The 23,487-nt window shown below is 37.2% G+C and overlaps 2 pseudogenes; one reads left to right on the top strand and one right to left on the bottom strand.

The window, feature by feature from the left end:
* Window positions 1-16,260, bottom strand: part of LOC113037909 (neuroblastoma-amplified sequence-like) — a 146,009-nt pseudogene extending 129,749 nt beyond the window's left edge.
* Window positions 16,261-16,841: 581 nt separating this feature from the next.
* On the top strand, window positions 16,842-22,526 carry LOC113120838 (ATP-dependent RNA helicase DDX1-like; annotated as a pseudogene).
* The last annotated feature ends 961 nt before the right edge of the window (window positions 22,527-23,487 follow it).

Here is a 23,487-nt window from a genome sequence, read left to right as displayed (position 1 = left end):
CAATAACAGACTGGTTAGTAAAACACTCGGACGTATTTAAAAGATTCTATGCCGTGAACTTTAAATATTTGACATACTATTGAATATCCAGCATTCAATTGTTTCTGATAAGCTCTCGTCATCACAGTTGTAAACTCAATGGCTTTGTTCTTTCGTGAGGTGGTGGTTTTTTGTTTCCAGGTGAAACATTAAAGAATGTGACATACACGTCTCCCAGAAATCCTGTATAATTCAACCAATCCCATGATGACTTCGACACTCCTGAAGTGTTTCAACTTTTGTGTCTCATATGCATCAGACATTTAGCCAAGGGCCAGTGGGTGTGATCGTCGGAGGCTGAGACTGGGTTTAGGCCTGTCATGGGTAAATAATGATGACAAAACGCCGGTAGGTGGCAGCAAGTCCAAGTCCATGACAGATAATTCAATTAGAAACTAAATAAGTGGGTCCATCTGAATGGACTTTGAATCACTGGCTCATTCAATTCATTCAAATTCTGATTCATTCAAGGAACGAAACACCGTGTTGCTATGTACTGTTGTATAAAATTAATAGGACATTTGTGCTCGTGCACATGTGCTGATATTCAGAAAAGTACATTGCTTGTGCAATGAATATAAAAACATAAAAACGTATACATGGGTCTTTTATTGTTTGAATTATAAGGGCATTCTAACAGGCTTCATTGTGCAGTGAATGCTTTTGGACTCTCAAGACGTGTTTTTGTTTGGTTTTTGTCAGCTCTCCTATGGTCTCTCAGTCCTTCACATTCCCACATACAGCATAATAACAATGTCGGGAATGTCATTAAACTATAATAAAGAAAAAAATCAAACCTTTTCTGTTGTCTTCTTTTTAAAGAACTTCAAAAGTTGCGCATGAACCATTTTGTGCGAAAAAAAAACTAAAACAAAAAAAACAACCTTGCTTCCACTTGTGAGCCACTTGTTACAGTACTGATTGGCCAGCTATTTAGTTTGTGAATTATCATAAGCAGAGAATTTTTAAATTTCATTTGCATGATAATGCTTACATAATGAGTATTATTAATCTAAAGGGGATGGTAGTTTTACCAAGGGGATCCATTTAGTAATTTTTTTCAACCCTAGCAAGCCCCCTCCACCCCCCTCAATTCGAGCCATGGGTGTGACTATCAAATTTCCTGACCAATGACAGGCCAGTAGTGTTCAAGAAACCTGTTTAAAAACAGTCATGATTTATTTCATTTTCATTGATTGGAATAGTGGCGTAGAAATGCATATACTTCAGCTTCAAGTCTCTGAAATCGGGCACACACACACAGAGTTATTTTATTACTTGTTCCTCTTGTTTCCAGCTTCCTCTCAGTTTGAATGATGGAATATCCCAGAGACTGAGACTGCCAGAGAAGTGGATCACAGCCAGCACTGTGCCATCAGGAGACAGACTCATTCGGAACACGCCATCCTGAGTAAACATACACATTCAATTAGGCATTACACTATTTATTCATAGTTCTTAGTAAAATTAAATTGAGCTTTGGCTTTTCGTTTCATATGCTGTCATACTGGCCCAGAGAGATGAATGCAAAAAAAAACAAATTCAATGAGCGACACAAAAACTTCACTGAGGTGAGTCACTTGTTCACTGTTATGCCTAGAGGGAGAAGTCGAAAGCTGGGCCTGAAGAATCCTTGTCTCTGGGACTACAAAAGTAATTCATAACTTCCTTCATGAATATCATGGATGCATTTACATACTAAAATGTGTTATACTCTTGACTCATTCAGGTTTAAAAATACAGGTTAAACTCCTAGCTGGTATTTAACTGCACCAAAGCAGCTGCTGGTCATACTAGCTGAAGGTTATCAAGATGGTTTCCGGAACATGCTAGTTGGTGACTATTAACTAAAAAGGACTACTTAGAAACCAAAAGGTGTTTGAGCTTTTGAGCTTACCATATGTCATATAAATAAGCAATGCAATCATATCTCTTCATGAGAACAGGTTTAAACTGCTTGATTTGGTTTTCTTCTTAACACCATTCAAGCAATATTCATGGCGTGAACCAGTTAATCCATACACAAGATCTTCAAAGTTTTGGTTACCTGGATTTTCAAAAGAAGAACAGAAATCTTTCAGGCTAAATTCAAAATTAACTTAATTTGCGATTCAGTAAATGTTGACAGAATTTTGGGTGAACTACCCCTTTAAAATAAAAAGTGATGCTCTTCGAGGGTGCTTTTTAGTCTTTCACAGGCCTCTCAGCAATATATTTAAGGTGGGTGAGAGACTGATGGTTTTCAAACTGAATACACACCATGAGTTCTTATACGTTCAGTAACACTATATTAAGCCAATAACTAAATAAATAATTGAACATTAAATAAATATGAAGAATATCAAAACAGGTTCCACCAGTTCAATCAGAAGTCATTATCATTGGATCTGTAGGAGAGAATAAACAGCTAGAAGCTTCAGTACTAAAGTTCTTACTAAGCCTACAATGCAGCTTCCAGAGCTCACTACATAAAACCTTTACAACCTCAGAAAACCAGAAATGAGCATGTGCTTTCAGGTTTGTGAAATACTGTGATGTGAGAAAGAATGTATGACTGTGCATTCTGAGCAGCAGTCTGTGCAGAAGTGACTTTACTCCTTGAAATATCTGTTTCTTAAGGGGTAGAGCAGCCCATACAAATGCATAAACTACTAGAGTTTCCGTACCCTTCTCATACAAAACAATACAAAAGCAAGCACTGAACACACTTGGAGTTGGGGATTTGTAAAGGAACAATTTGCAAATAGTTTTGCAAAGTGACCAAACAGCCGATGAAAAAAAAACAATAAACCAAGTTATGCATATGGGCAAAAATACCATAAAGACTGTAGGCTCTTTTGACCAGTAAGCATCACCATATTAACTACCCAGATGCCCAACCACATTGCTACAATCTAACAATAACTTAGACATATAAGTTAGACTTTAGTAACCACTCACAGCACCACAGCAATACCACAGAAAATATTTTGTAACTTGCTAACCACTCAGAATACTTTAGTTAAAAAAAATGAATCAATAAGCAACACTGAGGAATCAAGCCCCTAGCAATGCCCCCACAACCACTCAAAAAACACCATCAATGCCCAAGCAACCAGCAACCTAGCTAAATATTTGGGTATTAGTTGGGTAAATGTATAATGGTGAACAGGAGACTTTGTTAAATATAATTTTTGCATTTACATTTGCTCAAACAGCAAAAAAAAAACCTCCAAAATAGATTTTTCATCATGACTTTCAAAAAGACACAGATAACAGAAATCAGAGGAGAGAATGATGTCAAATTTGTCACTCCCGCAGCCATGGTAGCAACACCCTCACAGCTGCACTCACTAGTTTTTTCTAATTTGATGCAAAGGTAATGTAATACAAAATATAGTATAGTTAAAATTGAAGGATTCACTATGATTATGACTGTTGAAATGCATCACCGTCTGTGAACACACACTCAGGACAATTTAGCAAGTGCAGAGCAACACTTGGCAAACAACCACAACACACTAATGTCAAAACAGTGATTTTTTGAAAATATTAAAAACTCAGTTAAGGCTCCACTTCTTTAGTCTTTTTTTTTTCTCTCCGTGGGAAACCAGTAACATCAAAGATCAAAACCATGATCAGAGACCTGATACGGCCAAGATTTTTTTTTTTCTATACATTTTTTTTTTTTGTGAAAGAGTGCATGTCATGGATACTGTATCATCAGTACATTAATATTCCCTTACATGCCTAAAGTCAAACTCACCGCACTGTTGTCATCCTCATAACTGATGACCTGTTTATAGTGAGGTGACCCTGACAACACCCTCCATGCTGTGATCCCACAGCAGCTCGCCCTGGACACATCACCGTCTCCAGACTCACACCCTCCCACCGGCAGCAACCTGAGGAACACACAAACACATCAGCAGCATGAGTCAGAAGAAAACACACACACACACATACACACACACAGAGCACCTCAACCCTCTTATGAGGCCGAAGTAGTCCTTGAGGGGCTGATGAAACAGGAAAGCTACCTGATCTGATCTGCGCATGTGAACAGCACATACAAACAAATGTACACACACACCTCTACACACTGTATATAAAGACTGCCCCCATGTGGCAACTAAAATCTGAAATATTTTCTTAAAAAAAAAAGTAAGCGCTGCCTAAAACACAAGCCATAGAGGATTTCAGTTCAAACATGTATAGTGGGAATAACACAAATCACTAAAGATTATTTTGTGTTCACTTTTAGAGAAAAACATCCCTTTGACAGTCCTTCACAAACACACACACACAAGAAAAACAGCTTCTAGATGGGGGTCTCACCTGTGGCCAGGATGATATATTGCTGTGGTAATGCCTTAAGAATAGTGGGCAGAAAAACTGAAGGTGTGATTCTCTTGAAAACCCTGATTGGTTCCAACACTGAGAGCAAAACAGGAACAGGAAATCAATGTATCAACATTACTAGACCAGATGAAACCTGTGGTTCAAGACACTGTTCAAGAGAATAATCAACTAAATGCATGGCTTAACAATAAGGGTTTTTAATTGGCTAGTAAGGCCAACTGATGTCCGACGATAGTGAAGGACGAGAGAGGACCAGGCCTGGGCCATATTTTATGTTTTGGTTTTTATTTTGTGCGCACGAGTCGTCAGTGAGGGGCTGGTGCGCTGTTTCGTGTTTATTTTTGTCATTAAAGTTTCATTTTGATTGTGTGCCGGTTCCCGCCTCCTTCTTCCCGACGATTATGGAGTTTTTATTATTACAGTGGTGCCGAAGCCCGGAAGAAGGAGGGACGCGCTGCTGAAGATCCCTCGCCGCTGTGGTGAATCCGCGGTGCCCTCGAGCAGGCGAGGTATGAGCCGCCGGGGACGCTCAAGGCGGTGGGCTGGAGTGAGTTGCCAGGGACGGGCAAGCTTGCTACCGGCCGCCCACCAAATGGAGGGGCGGCTGCCTTCCATGAGGGAGCGGAGGAGTCGGCGCCGTTCGCCAGGGGGCCGGAGCCTGCTGCCTCCGTGAAGGAATCAGGAGGAGCAGGGAACGGGGGACTACTGCCGGCTGCCCAAAACCGGAGGAGCTGTCGCCGTCCACTGGGCGGCGGAGGAGTGTCGTGCCGTCTGCCGAGGGCCGTCCAGTGCCACTGCCAGGCACCGCGTAGGAGATCACCCAGCTGGTGAAGGGCCGAGCAGCAGTGCGTCTGGGAACCGGACTTTTTTTTTTTCTCTCTCCCCTCTCCCTTCCCTGTCGCTCCTCCTTCCATCTCCCTTTCTCTCGCCTCGTCTGTCCTACCCCCAGGTTTCTGCAGGTACCTGTGAGCGGTCCCCCCCCCGGAGGCAGTAGAGCGCAGTCTCGGGAGTACCCCCCGGCCTGTGAGGGGCGATGGGGGTATGTTGCGAGTGGGGCAGGGCAGAGGGACGTGGGAACAAGGAGGGAGGCCGGCGGAATAATTGGGAAATTATCGACACCTGCGCCACACCGCCGGTCTCGAGTCCCACATAGGAGATGGAAGGATATAAAACTGGAGCGACGATAGAGAAGGACTAGAGAGGACCATTATTTTATGTTTTGCTTTTTATTTATGCGCACCAGTCGTCAGTGAGGGGCTGGTGCGCTGGTTTGTGTTTATTTGGAGTTATTAAAGTTTCATTTTGATTGTGCGCCGGTTCCCGCCTCTTTCTTCCGGATGATTATGGAGTTTTTATTATCACAAATGAATTTAAATAAAATTTAAATAAAAATTGCTCTGCCAAATTTTTTTTTTTTTACATTTTACACACATCAATGGAAAACAACAGCATATGGTGAAAAACATTACCTCGTCACTTTGAGTAAGCTAAATAAATGTTATGGAAGTGAAAACCAATGTTAAGTTTGACATTATATATGTATATGATCAAAAACAATAGCAATAGTTAGGGTACTACAGGGTACCGTGTTGAAAATATACAGTTAATTTAGCGCAAATGATTATAGTAAGATATGTATTGCTTTGCTCTCTTGATTAGAATGGCAACTGAAGTTTGCATGTTTGAATGGTTTCAAAGGACAAATATAATTTTAAGTAATTTTTTGAGTTTAATAATTTCTTAAGGACTGAGTGAGAATATGGTTTCCTAAAGAGCTTTGTCAGAAATGCTTTTGAAAGCACCATTTTGTCTAATGTTAGTCCAGCATTTCTAAATGACTTTAAAAACTTCCTCAAAGTAATGCAACTGCAAACACTTCCATTCAACAACATGAGGGAGAGAACAAGAAAAAGCTTTCTTCAGAGCTTCAAAGCCTGCAGCAAAGTTTTTGAGGAGAATGAAGTAGATTTTTTTTCCATCTGCCATTACTCTCGCAAACAGATGATTTTAACTTTGAAAACTTGAGCTGAATGATTAAACAAAGAATTACAAATTGGAAACTGCAGGCAATTTCATTAATACTCAAAGCTAAGCCTCACCCTCAGAACAGAGATAAACAAAAGGCGCAGGCTTTTAGGTTTAGTTGCAGGATATCTGGTCCTGAAAGAGTCAGAGGGAATTAAGATAGAGAGGACCCGCAAGTACTGAATCTGAATCATCAGAATCTTCTCTGGTGGTCTTGTTTCAATATCCTTCAACATTTGAGCCATGTATTAGGACACAAATACTCTACTATCTAATATCCCATAACATTGCTTAAAGACAGTAAGAAGGATTAATGCTTTCTTATCCTGGCATGTCCTCCCAAAACGCTTGATGACAGACACAAAGTCTGGCTCCTATTGCAACTTTTGGATTTAAATACCGGGCTAAACAAATAGCATAAGCCCATTAAGATTCTAGCTTGCCATGCTGGCAAACTCTTCCCATTTTTATCAGCAAAGTCCATCAGATGGTCCTTGAGAATGTTGTCTAAATATTAGGCTTGTGCTTTCTCAACAAATACCCACAAACCTTTAACCCACTTTCTGACTCTCGTGGCTATGTATTATATGGTTTGATTTTCTGTGTAACACAAATGTCTTCGCATGAACAGGTTACTCTCCATCAACATTAACATTGTTTTGAATTGGTTACCCTCCATCACCATTTGGATTTTGGATTTACATATTTTTTTTCTTTATTTAAATATTATTAATTTCAAATATAATTTACATTGTTGTTAAATTTAGTTAAAGTCTTTAATATATATTGTAATATTTATTAAATTATATGTTAAAGTATTTAATATATATTTTAATATGTATTAAATTATATATACATTTTTAAAATGTATACAATATAATACCAATAACAACATATATATATATATATACACGCACACACACACACACGTATAATAAACAACTATTAATTTTGTGCATATAGAGGGGATGCAGGGTTGCCAGGTTTTCGGGAAAAAAAAGCATCCAATTTCTACTCAAAACAAGCAATGGGAATCACCAGTGGCCCCACAATACAATTTTATCCCAATACTTGTGTCACGATACAATATTATTGCTGTTTTAAATATATTTCAATATTCTGTGATATACTGCAATTTATTACCTTCATCCGACTTCAAATTACGTCCCCAAATGAAAACTTTAGCAGCATCTGTTTTAAAAAGAAACATTTCTCAGTTTGTTTATCTCACTTAAATTTTATTGTTGCAGTGCAAAATGGAATTGTCAAGACAAACTGAAAAAAACACTTTCACGAAAATATGTCATAAATGTTGTATGCACCTGGCAAACTCAACTCTTTGTATTACAGTCTAGTGTAGTAAACCTTAATTAAATGTAAACAGGTATGCACTGCTGTGTCACTACAGGCATTTTGAGCAATCCAGCTTAAGCTTGTACCAAAAAGTTGTGCAGACCCTTCAGCAATTGGGGCATTTGAAAGTAAATTAATGTTAATAAAAAAATAAAAATAAAACTTACAGTTTAATCACTGTTCTATTTTAATGCACTGCTTTTATACACACACACACACACACACACCACTCACACACAAACAGAGGGAGAGAGGTCAGAGATGGCAGATCGCACTTCGTACACACAGAAACATATTTGCAGTGCTGCCTGTGACTTTTATTAATAAAATAACATGGATACTAGATGGCCTGCATTATTTTCCTCAGCACCAAGTTAACATCGAAGTAACTAAACAGCTTTATTGTTTGTAGAGAGAGAGACGCACAGACACAGGTATATTCACACACACAACTGTCATCTGTCTCTTGATCGATAATTTATTTAAATAAATGTGGTCTTCCTTGTATGATTTGAAGCAGGCAGAAGGCTAGAGCTAACAAGCCATAACTGATGAAAATAACCGATATGTTTTTTACTCTTCCTGTTAAATATTGCGCTGCTAACATCATAAACAGCTTTAAGTGGTCAATGCTGGCAAATGGCCATAGAATAAGTGGAATAATCAATGGCTTGTCATGCATTAAGGGATTTTAGAAAAAACTCAACACCACCATCTAGTGGACTGTAAAGAAACCAGTTGTTATTCTACCAAATAGTATGATAAAAAGATCGATACTTGACGTCCGTGTATCGATACAGTATTGCCGCGGAAAATATGGCGATACTATGCTGTATCGATTTTTTCCCCCTACCCCGACTCAAAACAAGCCCATAACAATCACGTTTCGAGGAGGGTTCCCCAAGTAAAAAAAATTTAGTTCAGGGGTGTTAAAATCCATGATTTTCTGCGGGGTTCCTCCAGTAATATTCGCATTCCAGGGGCTAAATATTACATTATTGAGGGCGCTTCTACCCGAGGACATGAAAAACAACCTGCGGCAGCAGAGTTAAAAGCAGCCCAATTCCATGTGATAACCATGGATTTGGCCACACTGAGGTGATGAAAAAGAGTAAAGCAGGCATCTGGACCAAAGCACTGTGAGGCAAGTGAGTGAGAGACTCAAAATGTGTCTAAACTTAAAATGCATTTTTGCCCTGTTTGCGTTTGTGTTGTTTTACTACTTACAAAGTTAGTAAAACATTATTATTTACAATACACAGCATGGTTTTTTAATCATATTTTTAGGAGGGACAACCCTCAGATGGGGGTGGGGTTCCTGTGCCCCCCGACCCCCCGTGGGATTTCCTCCTATGCATTTACCTGACCAGCTAACTCTTGAGCTGACCGCTGTAGCTGATCACCAGCAGCTCTGCTGACCACTGGGCGCTGGCAGTGTATTCCAAGAACATCAGACCAGCTGCTGCATATAGCTAAAAACTCCTGGGAAGCTTAAAGTCTAGAAAGACGGACAAAAAGAAAGACATCAAAAAGATGAGGTAGAGATGGAAACAGAGTTTGAAAGTGACAAAAATATATGGAGTCATACAGGTCATTACACTCTCAGACTCTGGTATAGAGAGAAGGCATCTTGTGAGACTAAACTAATAGTTTCTGACAGAGAGATGGAAGAGTGTAGAGTAATGTGGGGGAGGATGAGAGCCAGCAAGAGAGAGAGAGAGAGACCAGCGATAGACTGACTGAGACCTCACTAGCAGTGCAATCAAAAGAAACGCAGAGGAGGGGATGAGGGGGAATTCGAAAATAGTAAAAGGGGCAAGAGAGCTGCCTTTCTGATAGAGAAACTACACAGAAAATGCCCTTCAAGGGCACCGGGGGCTTCGAGCTGAAGGGAACCAGAAAATGTGTTTCTTGCATGGGCAACAGAGTGGGGAAAGGCCCCTCTCGAGAGGGTCAGGCCTACCCAGTCTACAGACAGAAAAAGAGCGAGAGAATATGAGAAGAGCCAAGCAGTGCAAAAAGCCAGAGGGCAACGCACACAGGCCTGAAATTTGGTCATTAGGAGCCAGTCATTACAGCTATCATTTACACTGAAACACCAAAAGTTACTGTACATGGCAAGTAGAACCAATTTCAACAGACTGAGTGTGAGAGAGAAAGAGAGAGAATAACTGAGGAAATGACAGACAGAGAGAGAATGACATGAGGTTAGAAATACAGAAGATCAGTTTGAGTGACATACCGGTGGAATAATGAAGAGTTCGCTGGCCATCAGGTCAAAGACTCAGACCGTACCAGTGCTGTCAGCATATGCCAACAGAGCACAGTCATGACTCCACGCTACCCTGCGCCAGTGAAAGTTTGGATCCTTGGGTACTGCAGAAGGAAGAAGAACATAACCTTCTGAAGTACAAAATCTATTTAGATGTGATCTGGAAGCTCCTGTTTAAAGGTTTGGGGTCAGTAAGATTGTTTAATGTTTTAGAAAGAAGTCTCTTATGCTCACCAAAGCGGCATTTATTATTTGATTGGGAAAAAAAAGAAAAAGAAGGGAAAAAAACATTAATACTAAGAAATTTTCTATTTGTATATATTTTAAAAACTAATTTATTCCGATGATGGCAAACCTGAACCTTCAGCAGCCTTGAGCGCAAAAACCGTGACACCTTTTTCTGGATTCTTATAGTAAGAGTAAGTTCAAAAAAACATATCAAGGAATACTCAAATAAAATATATACACCTTACTGACCCCAGACTTTTGAACAGAAGTCTAAACAAACTTAACGTTACTTGCTCAAATATATGCATAATGGTCACTTATGTCCCTGTATGTAAATGAATGAATGGCATTATTAATGTATTTTGAATAAAGTAAGAGATCTGTGGGGGGAAAAAAGTGTGGAAAAATAGAATAATTCTAGTGGCAATAATTTATGCTCTCAAATTCACAGAAGGTGCCTTTCCAAAATATATATATATATATATTTTTTTTTTTTCTGATCCATCTCTCTCCTCTTTCTGTCTGCCAAACAGGTGCTCTTATATTTCAGGTGGATGAAAAATCATGAGGAAAACTCAAGAGCGATCAGCCTCCAAACCGTTCACCGCAGTCAAACAGCAGCCGATTCGGTGCGGGATGAGCCCAAAGGCTCCTCAATTAAAGTTCAAAAGCCCAGCGTGATAAAATCTGTGTACTTAAACACTAAAGTAACACTTAAAACAAACTGCATGATACAACAGCTTCAGGGCCTAGCAACCGTTTCATCCCCAAGCCTCCTGCAGACTACAGACCGAGACCATCCAACTAGCGTTCATCAGACAAGAGGGGGTTAATAAAGCAGACCTTTGATTACAAACATTTTGGCTTTGGTCCGAGCCGCACCGCTGAGATCAGACGCACACTGCGGCGCAGCGCACATCAAAGCAAGCGGTCGCCATAGTAACCTTATCATCAGTCCGACCCCTGAGGTCTTGGAAACGCAAGCTGGCGATTTCTATTCAGGTAGAAATCCACAGACATATCGGGGGAGAGAGATTCATTAATTCACAATGAACGCTGGCACTTAGCAAGATAAATATCAGTAGGGGAAACGCTTAAGCAGGGTCCATAAATCACCTCTCAGCTGTTAAAAGCTAATTAATCTAAGATGAACGCTGGGGCCAATATGCCTGAATTTGTGGGATGCGTGTACTGTATGCTATCTGGGCAGATTCGCACACCGTAAATCTCATTTAAATAATGGGAAAAAACTTAGTGTTTTATTTATTTATTTTATAAAAGGAAATATGCCAGGTCAGCAAGGCCAACCGGTTGAGCGTGTACTCGCTGTAAAAAGTCTCTCTGAGATTCAAAGCGTAAAGACCGCTGAGTCACTTTGAGCTCTAGCAACAAGAAACAAACATGAGGAACTCTTAAATTGCATTTGGACGCAAAGGGTTAGAGCAGCCGCTCATTGTAACCAACTCATGATTTCAGTTTGGGGTGAATGCTGTTGATCTGTAATGGTTTGTGCTACCTTGCATTCACTTATTAATTCTTACCCATTTGGAGGTGACATCTTATGACAGGATATGTCACGTCATCAATCACGTCATCTACTTGTCCAGTGTTCCATGCCTGGACCAAAAAAAAATAATGATGAATCATGCTGCACTACACAGATTTATGTTAGGGATGCATTATATATATGGGTACATTATTATTGGCTAAAAGCTTATATGCATTTTTGTTGTTGTTTATTTTATTTAATTTTTTTACATTTAATGGATTATTACAATTAAATTACCATAATTTAACACCAAATAATTAATAATTTACACTGTTAAATGTAATCCTTATCACACATAAAAGAATAAAAAAAAATTTATACTGTACATTATAATGCCTAAATTCACCTGTACCAGTTATTTTTATTTTGACTTTTTTGTTAATTATAATTATTACTACTACTACCATTATTATATCATTTATAAGTTTTAACATCAGCCATATACTGGTTATCAGCATTATTTATATAAATAATATTAATATTTCGAATCAAAGTATCATTCACCCTAATGCCCTGTCTATCTGCAACTGCAAGCAGCAAATGAGGGTTCATAGACAACTGACAGCATAAATCAGTGTTAATTTACTACTGATACATATTACTGTTTATTATTTTTCTTTCTCATCTGATGCTCTTAACTCACACTTCATTCACTAGAAGAGATTCATTTACACACAGATGCCTTTTTAATGAACGGCTGAGAATGTACATGCACTGACTCTTGTTTGCAGAGATGAGGAAAGCTTTCCCATCAGGGCTAAAGCACAGAACACACATTTATCTGTTACACATAAAACATCACATTCTGCTCCTCAAGACGAAAGAGGAAAAATGCAAGAAAGAAGTGTGAATATAGAGCACAAAAGACTGCGCAAAGTGAATCAAACACATCCATTACATATACTTCACACCACTGGAAATTACGTCTTTATAGATGATATTGGCTGAATGCAAATCTCCATGAAATGAACTGAAATGAACTAGGACAGTACAAATGAAAGTGAATTGAAAGCAGACTTGCATGTCTGCAGGCCTAGTCCCTGAATGATATTGCTCATAAAATATTCAACGCAAATGTAAAGCTATAAAATATAGAAAAGGGAAGAGAATAACAAGTAAGAGCCTACTTAACCAAAGACTGGAAACTCAAAGTGGCAGATATCAATCGAAGATAAGGAGAATATATTATATATATTACACACACACACACACACACACACAATTACAGCATATAGCAATATGTGGTTTATAGTAAATACATTTCTATACATAATATACGTCACCTGATCAATAATTCATGAACTGTTCTAATAAGGATTAAAATGGTTTTAGGTTCCAATGCTGTAAACATTTTTGGAAATCAAGCAATATTTGCCAAAAATGTCAAATTTCACAGAAACATTTGGTTATATGTAACTAATTTTGTTAAAAATCTGGGTTAATGGTCTGTTAATAACTAAAAAACTAATTGTTTACTGTATCTTGGCATTTTCCTATGATGGATCCAAAGTCGTCTCTAGAGGACCTGAAAGAGCGCAAGAAGCCCATTAGAAGACATGAGCATTTTGAGGTTCCATCAGCCTCGGTAAGCAAATATAGGAGAATATGGAGAAACTATAGATTTTTTAGATTCAGCAATTTGATGTTTAGGGGTTGTTTTCAGAACATCAGGCTGTGAATTACTTAGACCCTGAAGCGTGACACTTTCATTTCTGCGCGTGCGGATAAGCTGGTGCCAAGAGAAATAAATCACACCTACTGAAACTGAATTGTACATGAAAACACACAAACAAATATTTAGAAATACATCATCTGCACCAAATCATCTATTTCAGAAGTAGCTTTGCTCAGCTGAACAGCACCTGAGACAAGTGTGTGAAAAATTAACCAATTACAGAAAAGGCAAACATTTCCAATCGATGTGCAGAATTACCTAATTTCCAAGCATTGGTCCTGAACCACAGCCAGGAGCTTCCCATTACTGGAAGGAAAACATAAATAAATTAAATAAAAATAAAAAATGGGAAAAAAAGAAGACAGAATGACTGTGTAAGCAAACATGGGGCCAAAAATAAACATTTCTAAAACAGAGAATGTTGTCTTCCATCTGGAAATCAATAGCTAATTAAAGCTTGCTGTCTCTGCTTGTATTGGACTGTTTTGCATAACTAGATAACTGGCAGGAACACGCAGAACATTGAAGAAAAAAAATGAGTTTGATTGAGATTACATGGCTTGCATCCACAAACAGATATTTAATTAATTTTGGATATCACACAAGAACCAAAACACACAAACAAATGGTTTCTTGAAAATCCAAGAAATGTGTTGTTGTGGTTATAATGAACCTAAAACAACTCTATACACAAAAGAGTCATAATTAGGGGGCCAAATCCAATGATTTTTGGTGAGACACAGTATACGCTTTAGCAATGCAGAGTCAATGAGGTGTGGATGATCAATATGCAGCAAATGCTGAAGCTTCAATTGCAAAAGAGCTTTTCACACTGCAGATGAACCTGATAAACCACACCTGGAATAAGACTCTCTCTCTGTCTGTCAAACTCTCTGTCTGAAAGGCTTGTATACAGTGTGTCAAATACTGGTAATATTACCTTGCCAGCACCAGCTGCCAGTTCAGTTGATGTTTGCAAGATGAACCAGTCCAGGTGGCAGAGTTGAACTGGGGCTGAAATACAGAAAAAATACATATACTCACACAAACATTAATAGCTGAATAATCTGGTACTATGTCTTCTTGACATACAAACTGCCATTCACAACTTTGAAGTCGAAAGATTTTTAAGAACTGAAAATTCAGCTTTGCCATCATATAAACACATACATAAATTATAAACTATATTAAAATAGATGATAACAGTTGTAATCATTTTTAATATAATTTTGATTAAATACATGAAGCCTTGGTGAGCATGAGAAACTTCTTTGAAGAACATTTAAAAATCTTATTGACCCCAAACTTTTTAAAGGTACTGATTGTGGTGTTATATCTTCATGTCTAATTATTTAAATATGGGAGAATCATTATCTATTACAAATTCTAAATATGCAGCTACTGTATACTTCACTGTAAATACAAAAAGAAGAGATAACATCTCACCTGCACCAAAGGTAGTGCAGAATAAACCTGAAGGGCCCTGTAAAGACACAATATTTCGACTATTATTCAATAATATCTGTACCAAGTCAAGGCAGCAAAGCAAACCAGCTCATAAAGTGTGTGTGTGTGTGTGTGTGTGTGTGTGTGTAACTAAAACTATTCAAAACTTAGGAATAAAACTAAAAATATAAATTTCAGATGGAAAAAAAGAAAACTGTTGTTAAAAAGAAAACTAATGTACTAAAAATGTATCAGAATAAATAGTGCTAAATATCTATAAATGCTAAAGCTATATAAAACTTTTATTTTTAAATTAACTATTAAAAATGATAAAGGAACATAAAAATAACTAAAACTTACCATAAAACTCAAATTAAAAAAGAACGTTAATTAAAAAAAAAACACTAATTCAGAACTATAGTTATATATAAATGACAATATAACACTGAATATAATGTGCAAATAATCTAAAAACTGCAAATCAAGGCATCATTTTAATAGAAAGATGTTGTATTAAAAATTGAAGTGAATGTGTAGATTAAGTATTTCTCATGTTAAAACAAACTAATCCCCAGAAACCGCAAAAATCTGACATAAGTAGACTCATAAACAACTTTATAGGACTTAAATCACGAAATAAGATGCTATTAGAATCAGGTCTTGTATTATTCAGATGGAGTTTATATCTTGAGTAAACACGTCTGCCAAATAAACATACTCATACCAAAACACTCTTCTCTGCAAATCTGATTTGGAAAGAAACGTGTGAGTGGCCTACGTAGAAATTACAGTCACGTTTTATCTTACTTCTGAGACATATTCGGTTTGCATTAATAAACATGCCATCTTGCAAACATTTCAAATGTGCTGCATCTCATTTCTGCACTTGGTTACTGTGTTACTTCAGTCCACAACTGAAAATAGAACACAAACAAACACGAAGTCTATGAATGATATCATAGACTGTTTTGACCAGCTGTCAGCAGGCTGTTGAATCAATAGTTCTGAAGTTTGAACTTGAACCTGCTCCTCAAAACTGCAGCTGGTGATTATAATTGACAATAGAAATACAGAAAAAAAGAATATATGACGAGTTGTAAATCATAATAAAGATATTTATTACATAATCATATTTACAGGTTAATAAATTCTGGATGATGATGATGAACTTGAATACGTGGCTCAAAATAACTAAACAGATCTGCTTAATTAATTACACGTACAGTAATGTTTTAATATCGGGTGCAAATAAACATTTGTGTATATTTCGACAAACCTGCGTATCTGTGTCTGGCGGACAATTCTGTGTTAATAAATAAATAATATAAAACATTCTCCTCTTCGTCTTCTAGAATAACATCACCTGCCATGATTTCAATGAACTGGACTGCGCCCACGTCACACTACGGCGGTCTGTGAGGGACTCTGGGAAGCGAATCTTTTAATCTAAAAGACTAATACTACCGGCTAATACAAGCCTAATTATTTTTAGATGGTTTTCCGAACGTATTCCATAACTAAAACGTAATTTTAAAATGCTTGTCGTTATAGGTGGTGAAATAATGTTTTTTTTTTTCTTTATCTCTTTTTATCACAAAAAAAAAAAAGACAGACGGAAATGAATTGCGAAACCAGCATCCAGCACACGTTAAATCCGAAGGAGAGTTTGGTACCATGGCAGCATTCGGCGGTGAGATTGATCTATCAACATTTTAGTAAAACTATCAGAAAATGTTTTTCTTTATTATATATTGAGTGTGATTAAACTATTTGCGATCCTGATATCTTGTCGTTTTGATTTCTAGAAATGGGAGTGATGCCTGAAATTGCACAGGCGATGGAAGAAATGGACTGGCTGTGTGTTAGACGCTCTCGAATAGTTATTCATAGACACAAAATAGATGTATTAATAAGTTAGTTATCTGTGCATTCTTAAAGTAGTTAAAGGTTTGATCCTCTATTTCACGTTGCCAACAGACATTCAGGCTGAATCCATCCCACTGATTCTGGGCGGAGGAGATGTGCCCATGGTGAGATCGAAATCCAGTGCTGTGTGTGTGTGTGAGGGAGAGAAAGAGAACGAGAACCACCTCTGTGCTCACTTGTGTTTTTATGTTCACAGGCTGCTGCTGAGACTGGGAGCGGAAAAACTGGAGTAAGTGTGAAGCCATTGATATTAATATGTTTTTTTCTGTGACTGTGTACTTTACCATAAAAATAGCTGTGATGACACGTCAGAGTGGTCTTGTAGGCCTTCAGTATTCCAATCATCCAAATAGTTTATGAGACCCTTAAAGACCAGCAGGACGGGAATAAGGGATGCAGTGCTGTAAAGACCAGAGGAGCAGGTATTAAACCTTCATCTATAGATCAGCATTCAACTCATTTATGTATAAAGCCGCTATTAGTTTACACTGATATTCCATGGGTAAGAATTAATATAGTGATTATTTTTTCTTTCTGGTGACAGAACTTGTTTTTAGTGGCTTGTTTTGATCACACAGTAATAGCAAACTATAATGTTGTTATTGTTTTTTTTTGTTTGTTTTTTTTACTAAATTTAATAAAGCTAAATATATATATATATAAGTGCAAAATTTATTTTTGGGTTTCTTGTCCATTCCAGTTTTTAATAAGTGGCATATGAACCCCTATGACAGAAGTTCTGCATTTGGTAAGTGTTTAACACTTTTATGTGACAGGCCTAACCTGGTTTGATTCCGAACTCTTCATCGAAATTCATCGAGATTCTGGAAGCTTATTTCCACTTTTTTTGTTGCGACAAAATCATTTTATTCCATTTAGTTTTTTTCTCCTTCAGCTATTGGTCAAGATGGCCTGTGCTGTCAGAGCAGAGAGTTCAAAGAGTGGCATAGCTGTCGTTCCACCAAAGCAGTCACAAAAGGTAAGAGACCACTTTTTTGTGTTTCTTTCCAAAACCAAACAATTCTTGGGAAGATTTATTCTGCTTATTTTTCTCCAGGGAAGTATTATTATGAAGTAGCCTGTCATGATCAAGGGCTGTGCAGGGTGGGCTGGTCCACTGCCCAGGCATCACTGGACTTGGGTATGTTTGTGTATGACCTCATTATACTGATCGGTTTATTTATGGTAATGTTTAGTATTCTATTTTTACCCTCTCTTAGGAACAGACAAATATGGATTCGGCTTTGGGGGAACTGGAAAGAAATCTAACAATAAGCAGTTTGATAGTTATGGAGAGGTGAGGCATGATGAAGGCATTTGATTTGACTCAAGTTTTGGTTGATTGACAAAATGTATGTCTTTTCCAGGAGTTCACTATGCACGACACCATCGGATGCTACACAGTACCGGATAAAGGCCAAATGTCATTCTAGAAAAATGGTAAGGCTTGTTTGTAATTTAAGCCTTTTGAAATGTTTTAGTGAATAATTTGATTTAATTTAATTGAGCATGCCGTCACACTTTGCAGAGCTATGCTAAATTGTCATCAAGATAATGTATAATAATTCATAATATAATGTTATACATTACCTTACCAGTTCAGTAATGCAAGGACAGAACATTTCTGTTTCAAATGCTTTTTTTTTTTATTATTCATCAAAGAATCCTGAATTTTTTTTACTGTTTACACAAAAATAATAAAATGCTAAACTGTTTCAAATAAAAGGTGAGCATTGAAGATCTCCAAAGTTTTGAATAGTAGTGTGTCTCTCTCTCTCTATAAATGTTTGGTACCATAAAACTCTTTTTAATATCAGTATACCATGCACTATAACTGATTCACAGGTAATGCTGGGTCTGGCATTTGAGATCCCTCCACAGCTGAAAAACCAGCCCTACTTTGCTTCTTGTGTGCTGAAGGTATCCGACATATACGTACACGGCTTGTTGTTGCTATCTATCATTTCCTTTTCAAAACAGCTTTTCTTAAAATGCATGTTTATGTCATTTAAATCCAGAATGCTGAACTGAAATTTAACTTTGGTGATGAACCTTTCAAAAACCAACCTAAAGATGGATACGTGGCCGTGAACCAGGCTTTAGACGGTCATGTGGTCAAATCCAGCCAAACAGGTGAGCTTCAAACCACATCGATTTTTCACTGCCTGCAGGGCTTGTATTAACGTTTCCTTGCATTCTGTCTGTCATGTGTATTTGTCCTCAGGCAGTGCTAAAGTGAGTCAGGTCAAATCCAGTTCTAACGCCCCCAGAGCTCTCATCATTGAGCCGTCTAAAGAGCTGGCTGAACAAACCCTCAATAATGTCAACCAGTTTAAGAAATATGTTGATTACCCCAAACTGAGGGGAGCTGAGAGTAACGGATTGAAATCATTGATTTATTTATTTATTTATCTCAAAATATGATTTGGTGAAAATATACTAATTTATCTTTAACGCTAAAGCTAAATGAAATATAAACTAATGTTCAAAAGCTAAGGGTGAAAGATTTTTTAAAGACTTTTATTACTTAATTTTTATATTCAGCAAGGATGCATAGAATTTAAGACCCCTGCCCTTGTCTGTCATACAGAATTTAGTCATCTTTTTGTATTAATCTTTTTTTTTTTATCACTTCATTGTACTTTTAGGTTGACATTGCGGTTGGGACCCCGGGCAGACTGGATGATCTCATATCCACAGGAAAGCTGGATCTTTCCCAAGTCCGTTTCCTGGTGCTGGATGAGTGTGTATGTTGAACACTTCCATTTATAAAACTCTGTACAGTTTTAGCATTAAAGGAACACTTTGGCTTGACTACAACTTCTGTTGACAGCATGAATTCCAACATGCTGTTGATTTTACTGCCATTTTAACTTTTACCTCATTTGGTAAAAGTTTGTCTAGATTTCAGGTTAAATTTATTTGAGAATATGGGAAAGTATGATTTTTGACTGAATAAATTTGTTCAGGATGGACTCTTGTCAGCTGGCTACACTGACTTCATCATGAGGGTCCACATGGGTGGATCTGAAAGGAGAAGATTCTGTACCAGAAACGGTCCATCATGTGGTGGTGCCAGTCAACCCAAAAACTGACGGGCTTTGGGAGAGACCAGGAAAGAACCACATCAGGGTACATTTATTCAACACTTGCAAAGGTCTCACTTCATTCTGCCTTTTTAAACTTCAGAATGTTGTAAAACTGTAAATCACTGATGTTTTCTTCACAGACTGATGAAGTTCATGCCAAGGATGACACATGACCTGGAGCCAACACACCAGGTAAGAACCGCCTGCCATTAAGAACATTATGGTGAAATATCTGAATATCTCCAGGTTCGTGTTATCAGTTGTGAAAAGGACTTTGACGTGGTCTGATGTGAAGGTCTTGCAGTGAATCATGTTATATGGCTTTATCAGAGATGTGGTCAGTGGCCATTAAGATTCTGAAGGGAGAGTATGCGATCAGAGCCATTAAGGAGCATAAGATGGATCGGGCCATCGTCTTCTGCAGGACAAAGATCGACTGTGACATCATGGAGCAGCACTTAATCAAACAGGGAAGAGGTGAGGTGGGCACACGGCTCGGGCTTTTAGCTTCATTATCTAACAGCCATTATATCCCATCAGGTCTGGATGCAAACATTTGGCTTTTTCTACAGGTCCAGACAAAAAAAGGACACCAGTTTTCTTGTGTCTGTTTTCATGGTGACAGGAAACCAAATGAGCGCAAATATAACTTGGAGCGATTCAAGGTAAAAAAAAAAAAAAGGATTTAAATTTGTATAGATGATTATATATATATATATACATATATATATATATATATGTGTGTGTGTGTGTGTGTGTGTATATATATATATATATATATGTGTGTTTTTTTTTTGTTTTTTTTACTTTTCTGATAATACTCAATCTATTGAAGTATTCTTTCATCATCCTACTTTAGAAACAGGAAGTGAAGTTTCTGATTTGCACAGATGTGGCTGCTAGAGGAATCGACATTCATGGTGTTCCTTATGGTAAGAAAGAAGAATTTCTGTTTTCTGATTTTAACTTCAGAGTGGTGTTTATGTAACGATACTAATAATTTTGTATTTTTACATTTCCTAACAAAAAATGCTGATTCTTTTAATTTTCAAATTAATATATAATTTCATAATAATTAAATCATTAGACAACAACTATAGAAACATGTATTCCTTAATGATAATAGATATATAATAAATAATAAAATAAATTATACTATTAAATTATATTATTAATAATAAAATGTATTTGTAATAATTAAAAATATACTGTTAATCATAAAAATAATAATACAAACAACACTAATAGTGATTTAGTAAAACAAAGAATACTATTAAATTTATTATAGTAGTAAAATGGTTCTAAAATAATTTTATCATAAAACATTTTATTAAATTATTGTAAAAAATAATTCATGCATAGATCAATTTGTTTTTCAAAATAATTGCATTGGGGGGGACTTCAAAAACAAAGAAAAGTGCAGTATTTTTTCTGTTTTTCAGTGATAAATGTGACTCTACCAGATGAGAAGCAGAACTATGTTCATCGCATTGGAAGAGTCGGCAGAGCGGACAGGTAACGGCCAGCATTTATCTTGTATCATTAGTCTGCGTTTACACTTTAATCATTCATTGATATCTGTTGTCATCACAGGATGGGTTTGGCTACAGTATATCACTGTTTGCTATGGAGAAAGAGAAGGTAAGCTGGAAGTAAAGCAGAACTGTTGATGTAGAAATCTAATGTGTTCGTTTGTTAATTGTCCGTCTTTGTGGGATTCACACAGGTGTGGTACCATGTTTGTCCCAACAGAGGAAAAGGCTGCTATAACACCAGACTCTAAAGAGAATGGAGGAAGTACTATGTGGTACAACGAGAAAGAGGTGAGAGCATACTCAATACATTTACATGACATGAAGAAGATTTGAACTATGCTCATTTTAACTGTTTTCCATTTTAGTTGTTGCACCATTATTTAGTGTGAACCGGACATCAAAGTACCTGTGGATGAATTTGATGACAAAGTGACTTATGGCCAGCGCAGGGCTGCAGGGAGTGAGTGTACCTCTCAGGTGTCCTGTTTGTATAGTTTTCATTCATTGTGTCTGTTACTTATCTCTGTATCTATTTCCTCTCACACACCCCATTTGGTCTCTACGAGGGCCATGGATATACTGGCCCCGACTGTACAGGAACTGGCCAGTCTGGAGAAAGAGGCACAAACTTCCTTCCTTCATTTCAGCTATCTACCCAACCAACTCTTTAAAGCCTTCAAGAGCACACTTGCATGCGCCAAGCTGAAATAATCGCAAAGGAAGACTCTACAGGACAAGAACAAGTCACTAACTTTACAAAATAAATATATTTAATTTCTACATTCATGAGGATTGACATGCAATGGAAATTTGATTTACTGTGTTTTCTTTGTTTTAAATTTAAGAAATGCTAAAAAAATTATTTTATTTTTTTCCCCAAAGCACTAAAGATGCAGTCATGCAAATTAACCTGAAATAAATTCAAATGGCATGATTCTTCTGGGGGATTTTTTCAGTTATTGTGTTTATTGTGTTTTCTTTTCAGTTTTTGAGAAAACGTGTGAGGTTTAAGATCAGTTTAATCTACTATCCTACATGCATGCAAAGAGTAAATCAGTGAAAAATACACTACGTCTTTTTTTTTTTTTTTTTAGCTAAAAATAAAAATATGAACTTAAAAATACAATACGTATTATTTTCATTAATTTAGAACTTAATAGTTTATTATAAATATATTTAACTATATTCATGCAGTAATACAATTGCTAAAGGCTGCTGTCCAAACTTCAATTTTCTGAGCTGATTGTTTAGCAGCTTGTGCATATGCTCCAGACATTTCAGTCCAAAAAGCAATTCATTATTAAAGCCCCAAAACAAACTTTAACAGCTAAATGTAACAGTAAATTTAAAATACTGAAATAAGTATTAGTAAAGTAATTGATTTATATATATATAATGTATGCTTATATACAATAAAGCGTTTTATGCCTGTAATAACATTGCAGCTCTTACCTTTAAATCAAATTGCGCATGCGCACTATGCTCCACTGACTCTACAGTTTTCTAATACTTACACTAGGTGGCGGGCTTGTCCTACTGTAGAGGCGCTCACGCTCTCATTACCCCTGAGACGTTCATTGTATTGTTCATGCCATAAGCGCTTCACTTATATTTATAGTAGAGCAGAGTCCAATAGAGGGCAATGATGATAAACCTTATTAATAATCCAAACCTGCATGATTGTACTGCATTACTCTCAGCAACCCAGGACCTATGTTTTATTACAGACTCCTGTTTAAACTCAAATCACACACACAGGAGAACATCTCTCTGTAATTATACCCAAACTAACAGCAGTGCTCATAAACAGCCCTGCATTTTAAACTAATCCACACAAGACCACACACACACCTCAACTTACATTCCTCCCCTTAATTTGATTGACTTATGGATTCATACAACAGATGGGACATCACGGAAAGCCTGCCAGTGCTGAAAACACTCAAGTTCCTGTTTGACAGGAATCCATAACATTCAACCTCTGTTCTGAACCAGCAACCACTTGTTAT

This window comes from Carassius auratus, chromosome 20 (assembly GCF_003368295.1).
Source record: "Carassius auratus strain Wakin chromosome 20, ASM336829v1, whole genome shotgun sequence".
Taxonomy (NCBI): Eukaryota; Metazoa; Chordata; class Actinopteri; order Cypriniformes; family Cyprinidae; genus Carassius; species Carassius auratus.
The sequence above is the reverse complement of the archived record's forward strand: the minus strand, read 5'-3'. Positions and strand labels throughout refer to the sequence as shown.